This window comes from Trichechus manatus, unplaced genomic scaffold (assembly GCF_000243295.1).
Source record: "Trichechus manatus latirostris isolate Lorelei unplaced genomic scaffold, TriManLat1.0 scaffold00001, whole genome shotgun sequence".
NCBI classification, from domain to species: Eukaryota; Metazoa; Chordata; class Mammalia; order Sirenia; family Trichechidae; genus Trichechus; species Trichechus manatus.
The window spans coordinates 1,244,255-1,265,989 of NW_004443937.1; the positions used below are offsets into that span (position 1 = coordinate 1,244,255).

General features: G+C 38.4%; 1 non-coding gene across 1 annotated transcript; it reads left to right on the top strand.

Moving 5' to 3' along the window:
• Positions 1–2,751: 2,751 nt before the first annotated feature.
• On the top strand, positions 2,752–2,858 carry LOC111819811 (U6 spliceosomal RNA). Its single transcript, XR_002823393.1, has one exon. It is a non-coding gene; the product is annotated as a U6 spliceosomal RNA (small nuclear RNA).
• The last annotated feature ends 18,877 nt before the right edge of the window (positions 2,859–21,735 follow it).

The following is a 21,735-nucleotide window of genomic DNA, read 5'->3' on the forward strand; positions in this document are numbered from 1 at the left end:
CTCGTTGCATAGTACTTCATTGTGTGTATGTACCATAGTTTGTTTATCCATTCGTCTGTTGATGGGCATCTAGGTTCTTTCCATCTTTTTGCCATTGTGAACTATGCTGCAATGAACATGGGTGTGCATATGTCTGTTCGTGTGTTGGCTCTTATTTCTCTAGGATATATTCCTAGGAGTGGGATTGCTAGATCGTATGGTATTTCTATTTCTAGCTTTCTAAGGAAGCACCATATCATTTTCCAAAATGGTTGTATCATTATGCATTCCCACCAGCAGTGCGTAAGAGTTCCGATCTCCCCGCAGCCTCTCCAACATTTGTGATTTCCAGTTTTTTTGATTCGTGCCAGTACCTGGGCTGAGATGGTATCTCATTGTGGTTTTAATTTGCATTTCTCTAAGGGCTAGTGATCACGAGAATTTCCTCATGTGTCTGTTGGCGGCTTGAATGTCTTCTTTGGTGAAGTGTTTGTTCATTTCCAAAAACCTATTTAACTTGAGTCTTCTATCACCTGTTGGTTTATTTGGTCACATTGTTATCTTATATACATTGAAAAAAATGTCATCTCCCTAATCCCTGATCTTTGTCTTTCATTTGATTTTGAAGATATGGATTATCATTTTACCATGACTTATAGCTTCCTTTTTTTTTTTAATCATAGTCTCGTGATGTTAAAAGTGAAATCAACAAATTAGTTAACTAAAATAACATGAAATATTTGGTGAACTGTCAATTAGTAGATATTAAACTCTCCAGCATAAGGCTGTGAATTAAATAAATTTTAGAATCTTTTATTCTGTATGATCTGTACATATTAATTCATATGTTTGACAGTAAAATATGGTTTTGAATTTAACACATGTTTTATCAGAATATATTTGATGGATCAGCTCCTACTTATCTATCTTTAAAGTTTGTGTAAGCTCGAATTATACTAAAGGAAATGCCTAAAGAAAAAGTGATATGACCCAAGTGTACGTAGTACAGGGATCTCAAAGTGTAGGTTACTGGTGCTTTAAATAGTTGTAGTAAATATTTCAAAACTAGAGTTTATAATGAATATTCTGACAACTCTTTTCCTAAGGGGATATAGCAAGATAGAAGCATAATCTAGGGTCTGTTGTGATGCCATTTTCATCCATCTCATCTATACAGCATAAAACATTGTATAGTATACTGCCTTTTGTCAGTAATGTGCACTTTGAAGGTGCCCTTTGAGAGCTGTAATTTATCCATGATTGTCTTTGAAATGCACATTGATGTAAACTGTTAATGTATAGCTCAAAAAAAAAATAGAAAGAAAAACTCGTGAATTCACTCGAGGGTGATACAATGTAAATTTTCATCTAATTTCTTCTTCAGGACTTTTTTTTTCCATTTTTATCATGCCTTCCCTTTATTTCACATACACACATACTGTCACCTTCCCTTAGGCACCAAGTTTAAACTCTCAGACCTCCAGATTAGTCATTTCTAAAACAGATATCATAACATCAGTCCTACCTATTTCTTTAGCATGCTTGTATGGACCACGTAGCAAATATTTCCAAAGCACAGGATAAGTTTCTGTTCAAAGTGAGGAGTTACTCTGTCTGCTAATCCAGACCTTGACAGATGATGATAAAAAAGAAAACTCAGCCAAGCTCGCATGTTCAATGTTTGTACCACCTAGGTACTTCATGATAAGGAAGACAAGTTTGCATACCTGAACTCAATTAACAGTGGCACTTATTTGTAAAGCGGTTGAAGTTTCATTTAGCTTAACCTCATTAATTTATGTAAGGACCTGATGTGTTTCGTGTAGTTTATGTTTTAGAAGAAGCTAGCAACTAGATAATTAATCAGAATAATAACCTCAAATACTCAGAAAAATCAATAGATACTCTTCAACTCTAGATCTTTATCCTCACTCAGAGTTGCTGCTAAACAGAATTGTAAAGGTTATCATTCCTGTGTTGTGCCTCTTGCCTATCAGTCCTGAAGAGCATTATCATACCCCCTTGTTCATGGTGCAGTGGATCACCTACACATTCCTTTACGTGGGATTCTTTGACCTACAATTCTGATCTAATGGACAGTCATAGTTTACAGTGACTTTGGAGGCTTTCTTCTAGATAATCTGTCAATTTTTTTCACACACTGCGGCTGCTGTGAAAGAAATTGGAGCTGTTATACTCTGTGCTTTGTTATGGTTTGTAAAATGCAAGGTGGGAGACAGTAAACCAAACACAGCGTGCTAGTAATTTCTTTAAGACTGATGTGCTAACACTCAGAGTCTGTGTCCCAGGGAGCTGACATCCCTTTTTTCTAAGAATACAAACACTGTTTTAGAGTGTTATCTTACTTTTGCACCAACACCATAGATATGTCTTTGGTATGACTTCTAGGACTCAGTTCAGAACACTTAGTCTTGATTTAGTTTTCCCCATTGTTTTATATTTTTCTAGATTTAAGCCGAAACTAATTTGAATGTAAATCTTAGAAGGAGTGATCTAATATTTTAAAATCTAGAGTTTGTATATATTGATATGTGATCATATCAATATATATATCAATAGATTCCTCACTATGCACTCTATTGTGAAGGATATGAAATGGATGGATGGATGGATGGGGGGGTGGTGGGTTGGGTGGATGGTTAGATATCCTTTACTGTGCCTGGAAATATACACTGTTATTAGAACTATTCATATCAGGGAGATAGTCCGTGCCACAAGATGTCGGTCTTGCCTCCATCAAGAATTGCCAGAGTGCTCACTTCAGCAGCACATTTGCTAAAAGTGGAACGATACAGAGAAGATTAACATGGCCCCTGTGCAAGGATGACACAGAAATTCGTGAAGCATTCCATATTTTTTCAGTCAAATATATGAGACCAAATGGGTAGCTCCTGTCCAAAAGCAGACTGAGAATGCAGGAAGGGATAGGAGCTGGAGGAATGGACACAGGGAACCTGGAGTGGAAAGGGGGAGCATGCTGTCACATTGTGAGGACTGAAATCAATGTCACAGAACAATATGTATATAAATTGTTGAATGAGGAATTAGCTTGAGCTGTCGACTTTCACCTAAAGCAAAATTTAAAAAAATTTTAATTTTTTAGACTCCAGAGCCTAACTTCTGATAGGTTCACGGAGGTTAAGGGACTTACTCCAGATCACACAGCTAGTATTATTAGAATTTTGAGACAGACTCATGTGGCTCCAAAGTTCCATCTTTTGCACCAGTGGTCATCTCCAGGGGATCTAAGGGCCCAGCGTCCACAACCAGCATTACCTGAAAACTGAATAAAGGATATAAGACACATACATCCATACTGCTTTCCAGGCTTATACAGATAGTATTGTGACTAATAAAATACAAATACATTTAAAAGAAAAAAAAAAATTACCAGAATGCCAAGGATGTAGCAAGTATCTTTTGACACATATCAGGATTCTATTCTCTTAAAATGGATGACTCCATCTTCTTTCCCATTGAAGTATTTAATATGCTTTATACATTCCTCCCCTCCTACCCTGTGAATGTCCCAGGTACTGTATTTTAAGTGAGAATGCTTGTGGTTGTGGTTCCATCTCAATGCGTAGATTTACTTTTTGTTTTGTATCTTTTTAAGTTGTCTGTCTGTTTATATTATGGAGAGGCCAGTGAAGTAGTTCTCTGTTGTAATAAAATTAGTTTGTACATCCAAATTTGCTTCTTCCTGTTAGTACTATTGAAAGTTTTACAATGTTATTATACTCACGAGAAAGAGGGAAGATTCAAAAGGAAGAGGAAAGAAAATTATTTATTAATATTTGTCAAATGTGTACTAGCCTTCAAGCATTGTATGAAATATTTTACATATATTACTTAATATATACAAGTCCAACATAAGGTGAATATCACTGTTAGGATTTTAGACATATGGAAATTGAGGCCCAGAAATATTCAGAAAAGACAGCCAGTTATTGGGTGCCTAGAAGCCACATTTTTCTGGTTTTAGAGCCTATATTCTTTTTGGTTCAGACACTTAATTCCTCTTAAGAGAGAGTACAACATGTTCAAGCCCCTCATTTATATTGATAATAAAACTGGTGTTATACCATTTTATAATTTTCAAGTAAAATTTCGAAGAGCATTTTTTTGACTATCACAATATTAAGCATTATTCTATTTTATTTTAAAAAAGAAAACCTGGTGTTATACAATCTGTCAAATAGATTTAAAGAGAGAAAGCAGTAAGTACCCTCGCAAAGAGGAAGTAGCTGAAATGAGAGTAAGACAGGCTGTGGTGGAAATCAGGGTGGAATGAGAGCTAGAGGTCCAGCTCCTGCTCTGACATTTCTACATCTTTGTTTCCTTCTGTATAGCACAAGAAGGTGGAACTTAATTATCTCTAGTGTCCCTTCAGCACTAACATGTTTTGAAACCTTCCAGTATTCATGACATGCTAACATTCTGTAGAGAAAGAAAACTTGGTCCAAACTACTTGATAAAAACGAATAAGACAAATTATAGGAAAATTATCAGTGATGTACTAGAGCTCCCTCTGGTAATATAGCTTATATGCCCAAATTTATGATTTTTATTTCAACATGGGCTTTATAATCTTTGGCTTCATTTACCTTTTCCTTTCAACATCTACTTTCCATATTAATGTAGGGTTAATGTACATTTGCTGTGTATCCCGGTGGATAACTCTTCTTGTAGTTGAGCTTCATAATGTAACTTTATTGGTATAGTTAAGGTTAATGGCACATTAATTTTACACAAGACATCAGTGAGTATTCCATTTTAGTTTACCATATTAATAACATTTACTGTTCTAAGCTGCTTGTGTCACTCTTTACCATCATAAATTATCCTGAAGCAAATATCAGTGTGAACTTAGACACATGCATACTGTTTGCTTCTAAAATTATTAATGCCAGTGCATAGGAAAAGAAACACATGAGTTTACATTTCGTTGATAATTTCTTTACAGGTTACTATTAGTCTTTTTCTCCAAGCAAATAGCATAAGCGCACCCTCTGTGCACTTGATCTTCAGGGAACAATAGTTATAATTAAGAATAATTACAACAGAAACAGTAAAACTGCTTTTAAAACATATTGGATGTGCTATCATTCCTAAAATATTTTTCTTTCAGTGGAAATGACCAACATTTGAATCCCAAGGGAGGGATCTAAGAGAAATGGTGGATGAATCCATGTGGAGCCTTGATGGGTTTCATAGTTCTCAGAGCGTAGAAATGCCAGATAATTTGAGCACTGTCAAGAGCAGGCCGAGCAGATGCCATCTTATAGCTCTGAGGGGACCAATTTTAATTCACAAGGCACATTAATTCTTATGCTCCTAATAAACACTTATTTGATTGAAGCATTGTCCCAGTTGTGAAGTGTGGCTTGGAACACTCTAGATAGCATAGTAATAAAAAGCTTGGTCTCGGGAGTCACACAGATCTGGGTTCAAATTCCACCTCCACTGTTTATTAGCCGTGTGCTCTCCTGAGAGTTATTTAAGTCTTTATTTTTTCATAGTTTTAAGTGGCAATAAGAACAGTTTTTCCTCACAAAACTGTCTTAAGGGTGAAATAAAATAATCTTACCAGACTGACCAGCACATAGTGAATATCCACAAAATGTGAACAGCTGCTGTGTTTGTTTAAATGTGAAGTCCTGCTCTATTAAAATAAGGTTTCAAAATTGTAGTCTTTTTTCTACAATCATTATAATTTTTAATACCCTAATATTTCAGTACTATAATTTTTTTTGCTTTATATCAATTTTAAATTGATTTTTTTTGTTGTTCTAGGCCTTGTTCAAAGTACCTCTGAAATCTGGGCCATGTGCAACCTAGTCTCTGAAGTTTCCCTTTGTGAAACTATTGAATGAATACATTGACATGGTTAAGAAGGAGATTAGTAGCTACGTAAAGTTCAGAATCATTGAAGTCCAGCTCTGTTCTGTCTCTTGGCTATTTGTGTTGTCGGGGACAGAGGTGTTTTGTGATATATAGTGACAAGATGTGACCTGCATTTTAACTTAATCAAACAACTACCTACTTTGTAAAAAGGTAGTATTGTTTATTAAATATTCATGTTTATGATCTGCATTAGGGACCAGGCATTTTGAGAGGCCACATGGAGAAAGGAAAGAACATTTCCGATAACAGTATTATTTGTTTTGTATGCTTTCGGAAATGACCTCAGTGCCCTATGTGGCAATGTAAATCTCCAAAATCTGTAAAATTTCTGTCTACCTACACCACAGGGTCATGTGGGAATGACATGATATAATGTACATTAGATTACTTGATGTATTTTGTAACACATGTTACAGTTATAAGGAATTGTTATTCAATGAGAAAAAAGTGAACGAAAGTTTAGATCTTAAATAAAACACTGAAAACGCAATTTGTCTGAACTATGCTGCCAGTAGTGTCTTTTGTTAAACAACTTCCTGTTTCCCTCAAGTCTATTCCGGTTCATGGCGACCCCACGTGTATCAGAGTAGAGCTGCTCCATGGGTTTTTCAGCAGCTGATTTTTTTGGAAGTAGATCACCAGGCCCTTCTTTGGAAGCACCTCTGGGTGGACTCGAACCACCAACCTTTTGGTTAGCAGCCACGTGTGTTAACCATTTGCACCACCCAGGGACTCCCGTTAATAATAATCCTGTGCGGATCAGAACTTTAAAATAGAGACTATTTTTGAGTCTTAGGTTAGTGGGTTTCAGATTAATGGGATGCCACAAGATTACCAAAGTTCATGTTTCTAAGCGCTCTAGTTCAAATCTGCCTGCTGCCACGTGGCCCTGGTCTTGTCATCTCAGTGGCACAGCGTCTCACCTTGATAAGCAAAGGTATTTTTCATGCAAGAGCTGTCTTGCCTCTGGAGGTTCTGATCTGGAGTGACTGTCAATAACAGCAAGAATATACCCAAAGAATCAATCTTTCTCATTTTAATTACCTAGACATGCACCGCTGGAACTAGGATTATTACAGGATGAAGTTTCCTATAGGAAAGTGGGCTGAGGTAACAAAATCAAACCTCGTTAGTCTTTCCCTGGAGCACAGAGTATAAATGGTAAGGGAAGGAAAAGCAGACAGGAGAGGGGAAGTGAGTGGAAATTGTAGAATCAGGGAGAATGCCTTTGCATGCTGTGATCTCCTAAAGATACAGGAAACCTGGTAAATGAAAGCTCAGGTTGTTCCCTTAAAGTGCCATTCTACTTCAGGTTCTGTTAACTCTGTGTGTAGAGTTTTAGATGTCTCTCTCTCTTTCTCTTTTCTTATGCTTTTTTCCATTTCTCAGTGCTTCAGTGTTGAAATAATCACCCATTCTTTTTGCAGTCAGGGTGTACTCCAAAACAAATAAACGTATTTTGAAACTAATTACATAGTCTGCCCATTAAATTTCTTTGATGCTTCCCCTCAGCCCCACCCCCACCCCCCAGATTGTGATCGAAGTAACTATTCCATTCAAACTCTGATTTAAATAAAAAAGCACATACCTGCTCATGTACCTAGGTATATGCCCATGTAGGGTACTTCAGTGCCTTGGCTCAAATTAAATTACCCTCAAGTGTGAACAACATAATCCAAACAGCTGTGGGAAATATTAAAGTTTAGTATTGGACTAAATAATAGTACCCATGTGTTTCTGGAAATGGTAGTAGTTCATTGGCAAGCCAGAGAATACTCACAGAAAGAGACCTAGGAAAATGATTCTCAAACAAAATTATTTCCTAGAGAAGGGTTTCTCAACCTTAGCACTATTGACATTTTTGGTTAGATAATTCTTTGTTGCCTCTGGGTGGTGCAAATGGTTAACAACACACTCAACTGCTGTGGGGTAAAGGTTAGGTGACCTTTGTCCTTGGCTGCATAGAAATAACCCTTGGGGCAATTGGGCTGTTTTGGTCTGATACTTTTAGGCCACAGCTGAGGGTTTGTGCTCCTGAGGAAGGGCCGACAAGACCAGAAAAGAGTCATCTGGGAAGCTAATATCAACTAGCTGCAAGAGACATGATTTAGTCCATCATGCAGCACTGAACACAGAGACTCAGAGAGCTTCCTGGTTGATGAGAATATCTTCCCTTAGCAGAGTAGCGTGTCCCTTGGGACATGGAAGCTTCACATTGGGAACCCTTCCAGACCTTGTCCTGTGCATATCTTCATTTGTATCCTTTTTGGTTTAAATAAATCTGTAGTTGTAGGCATGGTATACTCTCTATGGGTTCTGTGAGTCCTTCCAGCGAATTATCAAACACAAAGGGGCAGTGGGAGCTAGTAGATCAGAAACTAAAGGTGTCGTGTGGACTCCTGAGCTTTTGGCTGGCACCCTGAAGCGGTAGTGGGAAACCAGTCCTGAATTTGTGGCCAGCGGGTCAGAAGGTTGGGGTGTTATGTGGACTCCCCAAACTTGTGACTGGCATGTGCCTATTTGGCAGTCTGAAGGATGATGTCCTTTTAACTTGTGTGCTCTTACCTAGCTCCGGGAGGCTAGGGTCAGAGAGAGAGTGTGTGTTGCAGGGGTGGCTGGCGATAAGAATGGAGAAGTGGGAACTTGAGGACTGGATCAATCTCCACATTTGGGGGACTGGATTAATGCTGATCTTTACCATGCAGCTGCTAATGAAAAGGTCATAGGTTCAGATCCACCCAGAGGTGCCTTAGAATAAAGGTCTGGAGATCTAATTCAAAAAAATCAGCCATTGAAAACCTCATGGAGCACAGTTCTACTCTGACACACATGAGGTCTCTGTGAGTCGGACTCTATGGCAGCTGGAAAAAATATCTGATGTGGGGGACTGTCCTATGCATTGTAGGATGTTTAGTAGCATCCATGGCCTCTACCCACTAGATGCCAGTAACACATCACCACCCCCTCGTCATGACAATCAAAAACGTGCCAAGACATTGTCCAGTTTCCTCTGGGAAAGGGAGGTCAAAATCATCCCCAGTTCAGAAGCACTGTCTAGTGTACGATGGGAAATCCCAAGGTCAGGGTGCTGGCCTAGCCCAAGGTCTTTGGGACAGCGTGAGGGGTGAGAGGAGAGTAATGGTGGGGAAAATAGCTAGACAAAGTATCTGTCATATTTTTCCCATGACATTCATTCATTTAAATCCCCCCCCTCCCCACGCATATTTTGTTCTGCCCTATGTGTATGTGTTCTGTGTGGTATGAACTTGGTTAGGGCTATGGCATTTTCCTATTATTTAGGAGCATCAGAAGGAAACTTAGGATAGGACCTTCTCTGTTTGGGCCAGGGAAGTACTTTCTTTGAGTATTGTCAGGACTCTTTTGGTTTCAGTTTTAATTTGTATAATTAACAAATCCAGGGATGAAGCTAGTTTAGGCACAGTCGAGTCCCAGAGTTCAAACCGTACCCTCACTAGGCTCTGTTTCTCTGTTTGCCTCGGTTCTGCTTCCCTCAGACTCTTGACTTTTGTACTACAACCAGGCCAGGGTAGGTGGCTTCTGAGAATTTTGACCCTACCCCCAAAGTTGGAGACCCACCTTTCCCAGTATTCAGAAATTAAATTTAGGAAGAAATGTGCTTTAGTCTTGTGCGTTCTTGTGGCCCAGGAACTTTCCCAGGAAAATGGGCCAGCCCGGTTCACCAAATTTCTTCCCACCCCACCCTCTACCCCATACTCCACAAATACAATCACAAAGAATGATACCCTGAAAAGCTGCGATGCTTTATTTTGTGCTCCTTTTGAAGAGAAAACAAAGCTGAAATTTCTTTATGAAAATTTTTACTCACGTATATTTTCTTATTCTTACTTTTCATCTCCCTCTTATGGGTGGGGTGTTCCTTCTCTTTGCTTCCAAGGCATCCTTTTACAGCGGTTCCCAAAGTCTTCTTAAGGGTCTCCTGGGATGACCAAGACTTAGGTAGTCCGTGAGGTCAAATCTGTTTTCATAGTAATAGTAAGATGCTTTTTGCCTTGGTCACCTCTCTCACAAATGTACAGTGGATTTTGCAGAAGCTTCGTGATATTTGACACCACATGAGATTGAATGCAGAAGCAGATATCAGAATTAAAGGCATTAAAGAGATACACAGAAATGTAAAACAAGGCCAATGCGCTCATTGTTTTTGTTGTTTCAGATAAGGTAGTTTACCTTTCCATAAAATGTGTTTTTTATGTTAACATTTAATGGTTTATCATTATTACTTTTAAATTATTTATTAACTATCTTTAGAAGTTTCCATTTTAATGTCTAATATGGTAAATATTAATAGCTATAATCCATTTGGAGCCCTGGTAGCACAGTGGTTAAGAGCGTGGCTGCTAACCAAAAGGTCACCAGTTCGAATCTACCAACTGCTCCTTGGAAACCCTATGGAGCAGTTCTGCTCTGCCCTGTAGGGCTGCTATGAGTTGGAATCAACAGCAACAGGTTTTGAGTTTTTTTTTTTTTTAAAAAAAACCTGAGAAGTGTTTATTCAATATCTTTTAAACATTTTGGACATTGGTTAACAACCCCACAACATTTTAACCCTCTAAATACTCAATTTTTTTTTTTTTTTTTTTTTTTTTAAATAACCCATATGTAAACAAAAGTCCTTTGGGATCCTCAATAATTTTTAGAGTATATGGCATTTTTAGGGGGCAGTGGTGATTCAGCAGGACTGGTCAGTGTTTCATTCCCTTGTACATAGAGTCGCTATGAGTCGGAACTGACTCGACGGCACCTAGCCACAACAAGTGATTCAGTGGTAGAATTCCTGCCTTCCACACAGGAGACCTGTGTTTAATTCCCAGCCAGTGCACCTCAGGTACAACCAAAACTTTTTTGTCATTGGAGGCTTCCAAGTTGCTGTGATACTGAGTAAGTTTCAGCCGAGCTTCAAGACCAAAAGGGATGAAAAGGAAAGGCCTGTCAATATACTTCCAAAAAATCAGCCACTGAAAGCCCTGTGGGTCACAATGGTCAGATCCTGTTGTACACGGGGTTACCGTGACTCAGGGGTTGACTCAATGGCAGCTAACAACAACAGCATAACGTTTTTATACTCTCGGTTGAAAACTTGGGATCTCCAAGTTCTTTCCACTCTGGTTTTTGAGAACTCCAACATCTCCCAGCCCTGGGAAAGCTGCAGAATATGTTTAGCTCACAGCTGCACTGTGGCTGTTCTCTCCAGGCCTTGTGAAATCTCACCCTTTGCAGGTGCACCTTAGTATTTAGCCAGAGACTCTAGGGAACCCTATGTAGATTTCTGGAGATCCTTTGCTGTGCAGCTCTCTCCTTTTCATTACCTAATCTTGCAAATTCCAGTTGATGAGTAGCCCCGACTCTAATATCTACCTTACCCAGTGTGACTACTGCTTTCAGTTTGGGCTACGTTTCCCTTGCTGTGGTTTGGAAAGTGTCTGTGGTAGAAAGCTGGGATGAATGAAGAGCTCATGTCACGTTTCTTTTCTAGCCAGGATCTTAGTCCTACACTGTCTGTTGTCCATTGCCTGAAATCAGTTTCCTCATGTATTTTGTCCAGTTTTATAGTAGTTTACAGCAGTAAAGTGTGATATCCATTACTCTGAAATGCCAAAATTGGAAGTCTTCAATTTTTCCTATATTTAGATGTTTCTTTGCTTTACAACAGTGGTCAGCACACAAGCTGGATAGTATATAAGGAGATCCGTTTAAGGGTAGCACAAGTATGAGAACTTCTATTTATATATTTATGCCATTTTAAAACAATCTTTGCATATATTATATATATAATTTAATAGAATAGTGATGTTTTTAGGTGCCATTGAGTCGGTTCCAACTCATAGCAACCCTGTGTACAGCAAAACGAAACACTGCCTGGTCCTGCACCATTCTAACAATCATTGCTAGGTTTAAGCTCATCGTTGCAGCCACTGTGTCAGTCCATCTCATTGAGGGTCTTCCTCTCTTTTGTTGACCCTCTACCAAGCACGATGTCCTTCTCCAGGGACTGGTCTCTCCTGATAACATGTCCAAAGTATGTGAGATGAAATCTCTCCAGCCTTGCTTCTAAGGAGCATTCTGGTTGTACTTCTTCCAAGGCAGATTTATTCGTTCTTCTGGCAGTCCATGATGTATTCAATATTCTTCACCAAGACCATAATTCAAAGGCATCCATTCTTCTTCGGTCTTCCTTGTTCATTGTCCAGCTTTTGCTGAATATGAGGTGATTGAAAATACTATGGCTTGGGTCAGGAGCACCTTAGTCCTCAAAGTGACATCTTTACTTTTTAACACTTTAAAGAGGTCTTTTGTAGCAGATTTGCCCAATGCAATATGTCATTTGTGTTCTTGACTGTTTTCTTCCATGAGTGTTGATTGTAGATCCAAGTAAAATGAAATCCTTTACAACTTCACTCTTTTCTCCATTTATCATGATGTTGCTTATTTGTCCAGTTGTGAGAATTTTTGTTTTATGATGAATTTTAATTCATATTGAAAATATGGATTTTTTTTACTGTAGTAAACTTGTAACAGTAAAAAAAAAAAAAGGCATGCACCCCTAATAATATATTTTTATCTCTAAAGTATATACATGTACTAAAAGTATGTACATATACTACTATACTATTAGTGGTACGTGTATATACTTTAAAGATAAAAATATATTATTAGGGGTGCATGCTGTTTTTTTTAATGTTACCAGTTTTCTATCAAAAAACGTGAAACCTCTCAGTCATAGTATTTGAGCTAATTTTGGGGAAAATCATGACTTTATACACAGTGAAAAGAACAAATATTTACTTTATGGGATTAAGAGAATCATTAAAGGAGAAACTGAGCCATGATTTCCATAACCTCTTCCGTCTGTGAGCACATTCAGCCAGTAACTTAGTGTCTTAGAAAGACAGGATGAAGGAATGGGGTTTTCCACTTGAATCAAGAATAGGAGTAGCTGCCACTAAAAGAATTAGTGCTATGGGTCAAGTTCTGGGTAGTAAAAGTATTATAGCCTTCATTTAAAAAATGCAGAAATTGAAGGTAAGAGAATAATTTGCCCACGGTCATAAAGCTAGTGAATCATGTACCTATGTCAAACCAGCATTTCTCTAACTATAAAGCTGAGTCTCTTAACAGTTCACTATGCTTTCTTGGATCTGGACTATCCATTAAACAATCTCCTACCTATAATGATGTAGGACATCAAGATATTTTCAAGGTGTTTTAAATGTAGTATTGCCCACATGTTATCGGGAGGGATCAGCCCCTAGAGAAGAACATCATGCTTGGTAAAGTAGAGGGTCAGTGAAAAAGGGGAAGACCCTCATCAAGATGGATTGACATAGTGGCTGCAACAATGAGCTCAAACATAGCAACGATTGTGAGGATGGCACAGGACCGGGCAGTATTTCGTTCTGTTGTACGTAGGGTTGCTATGAATTGGAACTGATTCGACGGCAGCTAACAAGAACAACAATTGCCTACCCTGGAATTCAGTTAAGCCATAACTGTTTTATAAGGATCGAGGGAAATTTCATCATCAAGTTGGTATAGAATTATAGAATCATTGACTCTGGGTGTGTGTGTGTGTGTGTGTATGTGTGTGTGTAAAGCGCTATGTTTCATTTTAAGAAGGCTAAAGAAGTTTCCTACTGAGTTCGTGTATATACTTTAGAGGAAGTGTTTGCATTCTCTACATACTTGTGCATGGATTTCCAAACTGATGGCTGTTATTTGCCTCAAATGTTGGCAGGAAATCTATCCTGGAAATTATTGTATGTGTAGCTCAATTTAGTAAGTTGTAAAATATAATTTTTTCCATCCCCTTCTGCTGTTATAGTTGCTATTCCATCCTTCACGGTAATAGCAGAATATTTGATGATTCTGTAAACACATTGATCTTTACAATTTGTTTTAGAGTTCAGCAACCATTTGTTTAGGGGATCTTGTCCTTTGCATTCTCAAATCTCCCCTCTCCCCTCTTTGGGGAAAAAACCAAGTCGTGTTTTGAAATTACATTTTGTTTTGTATTTGTTTCCTTCAAAAATATTTAATTGTATAATTAGTTCTTCTATCTTTAGAGAAAACTAAAATGTAATCCTCTTTATGGACCATGAAGATCAGTGGAGATGGAAAGGAGGCACATTCTCAAGTGTGGTGGAAAGTAGTGATCCTCCTCCAAGTTGCTGTTGTTTTTAGGTACTGCCAAGTTGATTTTAGACACACAGTGACCCTACGTGACAGAGTAGAACTGCCTCATAGGGTTTTCTAGACTGTAATCCTTATGGGAGCAGATCACCTGGTGTTTCTCCCAAGTAGCTGCTGATGGGTTTGAACAGCCAACCTTTCGATTAGCAGCCAAGTGCTTAACTGTTGTGCCACCGGGGCTCCTTGGACCTTTGCGTACCAGAATCACATTTCTTAACCTAGCTTCATACCATCTCTATTGTTTATTTAGTATTTTCTTTAAATAGACAATGTTTTCAGTCTTATTGTGGATATGAAGAAACTTTATATCAAGAATATAAATAGAAGTAAAATTAGCCATAAATGGAAACTAAACATAAATATATAAATATTTCCGTTAGCATAAAATAAATATACAACAATTTAAATGAAAAATTTCACAAAGCTAAAATTACAGTGTGTACTATCAGAAGTAAGTTTTGGAAAACTGTGGTCTAGCTTATACTCCTATTTTTTAGGGTTGAAATTGCTTTTCAGAGCCCTTAGCATGGTTTGTCTTATATACAAGTTATTTATGGCCATGGCCAAATTTTCTGCTTTAAAGCAGCAGATTGTGAGCCCCTCAGGCCTCCAGACTGTTTTTTTTTACCCCAACACCCATTACACTGCATACAGTTATATGGTATATATTTGATAAGTGCTCGTCAAGTTGAGTACTCAGTCACCAGCAGTGAAGCCCAGTGCAGCTTATCGGAACCAAGGCAGTGACAAAAAGAAAAAAACCCAAGGAGAGGAACCAGTGATTATCTGGGGAAAGATACATAAACGTGCAAAACGTTAGTTGTTTCTTCTGTGTAATTTGGATAATACAATGCCTTATAATCCTGTGCATTTAAAAAACAACAACAACCGTTTATATAGTCTTAACTGTGTACCAGAAAGAATTGTAAGCACTTTCAAACATACATTTATTTAATCTTCATCAGAACCCTATGAGGCAGTTAGTGTCATTACCTTCATTTGACAACTGGAGACGAAGTCACAGAGAGGTTAAGTAATTGCTCAAGATCACACAGCTAAAACATGGGGATCTCAGCTTTGAAATCTAGATTCTTTACTTTTAACCACCACTCTCTGCTACCTTTCTTCTTAGAGTATATGAAATTATATATGTGAAAATACTCAGACTCAATCATTCTATAATTACTTTTTTGCTGTATTTGTTTTCTATTAGCTGTGCAGAAATGTAGCTATTTTTTTCCTCTATTGCTAATACTCAGATAGGATGTACCTATAGGACGTATTAAATTCTAAATGTCCAATGTAGTTTTAGATTACTATAATGTCACATACTGTGACACATTAAGCTGTTGTGGTATGTCAAGCGTTGTAAAATGTAAAGTCACATTTGTCATTACAATGTGCCAATTTTTTGGGATAATGGTTGCAGTGGATTACTTACTTTTGTGTGTGGCCTTTCTAGCCATGATCTTGTAATCCCACCCAGGTAATTGTGTGATAGGGTAATTGTGGCCTACCAAGGGGATTGGTCAGTTTTGCCTTAAAAGAGCCAATTCCAGAGCAGGGAGGAGGAGCTCACCACCACCAAGGAAGGAGAGATGATCAAGAAAGACCCCAGCAGCACAGACCCGGCAGCAGGAGACTGCATGGTGCCATTCCCAGCCCACAGAGAGAGAAAGCTGAATGCCTTTGGGCAGAGACTGAGGGCCAAGGAGGGGCATGCCTGTGAGCAAAGCTGGGGAGAAGTTATTCTGAGGGAAGAACTGTAACCTGAGTGTTCTTGAGCCTGAGTTTTAACTGTTACTTCCCTCATAAACCCCATAATTGTGAGTATGGTCTGTGAGTTCTGTGTGGGCACTGCAATGAGTTATGGAACCCAGTAGAGAATGCTGCGGGAGGGACAGTTGATGTCAGAATTAGTAGAGATGGCAGAGAGAGGAGGCTTGTCTGGCCTCCACCTCATAGGAATCAGCATTGAGCTGCTGATCTTGGTTCTCCTTCCCCCTCGTGGGGATGGAGGAGGTCAGACACTGCCCCCACGCCTTTCTTAAAGTGGTAAACCCTGGAAATTTTCATTTTTATTTTTTTTAATTTTGGTTTTGCATACTGCCAGAACATTGATATTTCCTCTGTGGTCTCCCAATGGTAAAGACAGAATTGCATTTAACCAAACCTGATAATTTTCCTTGATGGAAATTTAAGGGGATACTTTAGAATGTTTCAGTATTTTGACAATTATTTCCTTGCTTTATTCCTAGGATGCGAAGGCAAATGAGGTCGTTTTTCATGGCAATGGATTGTAGATGTGACTATCTAGTTGTTCAAATTATGAGTTGAGTAAGTGCTAACAGTAAGTGCCTATGTTTAGAGCAGGATCCTGTGCTTTGTAGGAGGTTTAACAGCTTCCCTGATCTCTACCCACTAAATATAGGAAACACCCCCCCTCCAGTTATGACAACCAAAACTGTCTCCAGACATGGCCAAAAAATTACCCGTGGCTTATAATCACTGATTTAGAGCAATACAATTTTTGATTCTTTGTTATAATCAACCCTTAAAATTGACAGAATCTTTCCACACATTTTAAAGCTTGAGATTTTTTGAGGACAGTGTCTTACAGACCTTAATGCCAAGTACAGTTCCAGGTATATTACAGTAAGCTGAATAATTATTATGTATTCTCTGGACTAATATCTCTTACAAATATAGTAAAGTCATATCACTGGCAGAATGTTTGAGAAATTAAGTGTTCTCACCCCATTTTAAGGCTTATGTGAGAAATATCTCCCAATAATGACAGCATTAATATCTGACTAATATAAAATGTTATATAGTTTATAGAGTGATTTCAAACTCAGTATTTTCTTTAGCTTTTCCAGTAACTCTGATTGGGATTTTTATTTACCCATTTTATTGATTAGAAAATGGAGACTCGAGGAGAGCAACTTTTGTCTACTATTGTTATGGATTGAATTGTGTCCCCCTAAAATGTGTGTCAGCTTGTCTAGGCCATGATTCCCAGTATTGTGTGATTGTCCACCATTTTGTCATCTGATGTGATTTTCCTATGTGTTGTAAATCCTGCCTCTATGATGTTAATGAGGCAGGATTAGAGGCAGTTATGTTAATGAAGCAGGACTCAATTTACAAGATTAGTTTTATCTTGAGTCAGTCTCTTTTGAGATATATGAGAGAAGTGAGCAGAGAGACAGAGGTACCTCATTACCACCAAGCAAGAAGAGCCAAGAGTGTGCACGTCCTTTGCACCTGAGGTCCCTGTGCTGAAAAGCTCCTAGACCAGAGGAAGATTGATGACAAGGACCTTACTCTAGAGCTGACAGAGAAAGCCTTCCCCTGGAGCTGGCACCCTGAATTCAGACTTCTAGCCTCCTAAACTGTGAGAGAATAAACTTCTGTTTGTTAAAGCCATCCAGTTGTGGTATTTCTGTTATAGCAGCACTAGATAACTAAGACAACTATTTTGAGTTAGGGAGATCAGTTTTAGGTGAGTTGATTATTTTTCTAGCCATTTAAAACCCTCACGTTAAGCTTTTATCTTACGTATAAGACTTATTCTTAAGGGCAGTGTCAAAGACACTTACGCTTGTTTCTTTCTCATGGGATCCTAGTTCTAAGCCCACATCCTGCAGTTCCCTGTTTCGATGTCATTGCCTGTTTATCCTGGGACCTCATGTAGACTGGTACATCTGTCTCCAACCCTTGACAAGCTGCCCTAATTATGTTACATCAGGACAACGTGTGAAGCTCAAAATATCAAGTTTCTAACCCTACAGCTGGTGAAGAGCATACGCCATTCCCATTGCTATTCTCAGTCCCCTTCCTGTCTTAAGTAGATTCATAGATCTCTAGGCTCCCAAGCATCCTCCAGCCCTGTTTATCTTGTACTCATGACCCCAGAAATTAGTTTTCCAGAAAATGGTTCTTCAAGCCAGACTCTTCAAGGTAATAGTGCCCTGTGTAACCTTGATGCAAAGTCTCCTACATGGTGTAATACTGTCATCTCAGGGAAAGCCAACTGTTCATTAGCTTCAATTGTCAGCTTTATGTTTCAGTAAAATAAATACACATTTTCCCTACAGTAATGACTTTTTTCTCACTTCGTGAAAACTGCAGGGACCCTTGTTATCAAGAGATAATCATATTCTAGTGGTGCCACTTATGGTGCCCAGAGAAAGTCCCAAGGATGTGATTATCTCTTAATAACTCTAAAGCCTGCTATGTATTATGTTGTATTGTTGTTTACTTAGAGTGTGTATGGGGGAAGCCGTTAGTGATCTCTGTGGTTGATATTATTTGTTGTGAAAATGATAAAAGAACCAATGACCATTTGTTTGCTTGTAGTTAGTCAGCATGATTAGAAATGCATCCCACTTCACGTTGAAAAATGCATTTAAATGTAATCTCTTGCTTAGTATCAGTTTAATAACCCTGATGCTAATACTAAATTATGTGATGCAAAGCTAATGGAAATTCTGGAAATAAACATGGGTAATTTAATGTCTACATGACCTTACCTCCCACAGAAAATTCACAGGTTGGGTTTTAACTACCCGTGAAGGAAGTAAACACACCTGAGAATTAGCTGCTGATCCAGTGATGAAAAATGCCATCAATAACTTAAGCAAAATAGAATGAATGGAAGGAAAAACCCTTTAAATGTAGTGGCCTTTTAAAATATGGCCAGTTATTGAATGACATCCCTTTCCTCTCACCTCATGGTATCCTTTTATGCTGGAATACTTTAATAATAATAAATATCATTTATTGAATACTTGCTACATATCAGGTACTTTTCATTCAGTATCTCATTTGTTCTTTACAAGAACCTAGAAAGGTAGTTAAATATTGATGCTATTTACAGCTGAGGAAACTCTGAGACTTGCTTGAATTCATGTAGCAAATATGGAGTAAAGCTTAGGTTCAAATATGACTTCAGAGTCCAGGTTTTCCCACTGATTATTTAAAGGCATAATGCCCAGGGTCATTAAAACCAGTTGTCAAGTTGATTCCAACTCATGGTGACCCCATGTGTATCAGAGTAGAACTGTGCTCCATTGGTTTTTAATGGCTGATTTTTCAGAAGTAGATTGCCTGCTCTTCTTCCAAGGCACAGCTGGGTGGGCACGAACCTCCAACCTTTGGGTTAACAACCAAGTGCATTAATTGTTGGCACCATCCAAGGACTCAAAATACAACTATAGGAGACTTGTAATGATGGTGATCATCTATGTATTTATTATTAGGTAAATATACTACTTGTATAAAGACAGAAATCTTTTAGAAAGAAGAAAATCTGACCCTAATGGGCAAAATGAGGAGACCACTACTTCCTCACTTCTAGTCACTGTGAGGAGCCCCGGTGGTGCAGCGATTAAGAGCTTGGCTGCTAACCAAAAGGTTGGCAGTTCAAATCCACCAACTGCTCCTTGGAAACCCTATGGGGTAGTTCTACTCTATCCTATAGGGTCACTATGAGTTGGAATCAGCTCGACAGTAATGGGTTTGGTTTAGGCTGAGTCGCTATGAGTCGGAATTGAGTCAACGGCAACAGGTTTTGAATCTTGTATAGTATGTATCTATGAGAGCTAAAAGCAGTACAGATACCTCTTCTGGCTTTTTGAACATTTTCATTAGCATTATCATCATGCTCTTACCTGTCACTTGGGAAGGGTTGTTTTTGTCCAGAATACATGACCAACATACCTTTTAGTTCTGAGGTATTTGGGGAGGGTCTAGATCAGGATTTTTTGTTCTCTAGAGTAAAGTCATCCTTTTTGATCCAGGCCTTGCCAGCTGCTGCCTCTTCCTAGTTGCTTTTTAGCTGAGAAGCTCTGCAGACATAAGTTTCAGGTTCCTTTGTATTTTAATATAAAACCAAATGAATAGTTACCTAGTCAATTCCGATTCATGGCAACCCCGTATGTTTTAGAGTAGTACTGTGCGCCATAGGGTTTTCAAGGGCATCGATCTTTTGGATGCAAATTTCCAGGCCTTTCTTCTGAGGTGCCTCTGAGTAGACCGCCAGACTTTTGGTTGGTAGCTGAGTGCTTAACCATTTGAGGTATATAGCCAGTGCTTTTGTGTTGACAGCAACTGAATTGTTCAACATTCCTGGACTCACTCTTTCTGAGCAGAGAGCAGTGCATCTATTGATTGTTCATGTGTTAATTTCCTGCCTATTTTCACAAAGAATTTTTCTAAGTTATAATAAAAACCATAACTAAATCTAACCGTCTCTTAAAACTACTATGGTAGCATGTAAAAGATATGAATGTGCACATAGAAAATTTAATACATTTTTAGTGATTTTAAAATAATTATTATAATGATAGCTAGTATTTATTTTATGCATATGATGAGCTGGGTAGTGTTCTTTGCATGGCTTATCTCATTCAGCCCTCACAACAACAGTATAAGTTGGAGATACAATTATTATGCTCATTTTGCATTATTGAACATATTGCTCACTGAACATTATTATGCTCATTATACATAAGGAAGCTGAGCTTAATAAGTGAAATGAAAGCCCTTTCCTTTCCAGGAAGAGGGTATTAGCCAGTCAAGTATAATTGCTGCATAGATTCTTTCCCTCTTTGTAAAGCAGCACCAAAAGTGAAAGTAGGGTTCTTGTGTCTTCACCCCTTTCAAGGAATGGAATTGGGTATCTATCTGCCTGGTTCAGCTCTGTTCATGTTGATACATCTGAGTTTTAATGAAATCGCTTTTGTCCCCTCGTAAGAATATAGCTATTCAGACTTCTTTCCAATAAGGAATGAATAAACAATTTCCAATTATAGTGTTGCATTTGGCAAATCTGCTGCAAAAGACCTCTTTAAAGTGTTAAAAAGCAAAGGTGTCACATTGAGAACTAAGGTGTTCCTGACTCAGGCCATGGTATTTTCAACCACCTCATATGCATACGAAATCTGGACCATGAATAAGGAAGACCAAAGAAGGATTGATGCCTTTGAATTATAGTATTGGTGAAGAATACCGAATATACCACAGACTGCCAGAAGAATGAACAAATCTGTCTGGAAAGAAGTACAGCCAGAGTGCTCCTGAGAAGCAAGGATGGTGACACTTGGTCTCATGTACTTTGGACATTGTGACATCAGGAGGGACCAGTCCCTGGAGAAGAACATCATGCTTGGTAAAGTAGAGGGCCAGTGAAGAAGAAGAAGTCTCTCAACAGAATGGATTGACACAGTGGCTGCAACAGCAGGCTCAAACATAACAATGATTGTGAGAAAGATGTAGGCTCGGGCAGTGTTTCGTTCTGTTGTACATAGGCTTGCTATGAGTCGGAGCTGACTTGACGGCACCTAGCAATTGTTATAAAATTAGAACAATTCTCAATATAACCCTAGGCATTATTAGAAATTTCATTTTAAGAGCATGTCATGAAAATGTACTGTGTAAATGGAAGTTGTTTTTAAAGCATGTATCTTATTTTAACTAATATTGTAGGTTGAGTTGATTCATTCAGTCAACACACATTTAAGCAGCACTTGTTTTAGACTGGAGCCCTGGTGGCACAGTGGTTAAGAGCTTGGCTGCTAACCAAAAGGTGAGCAG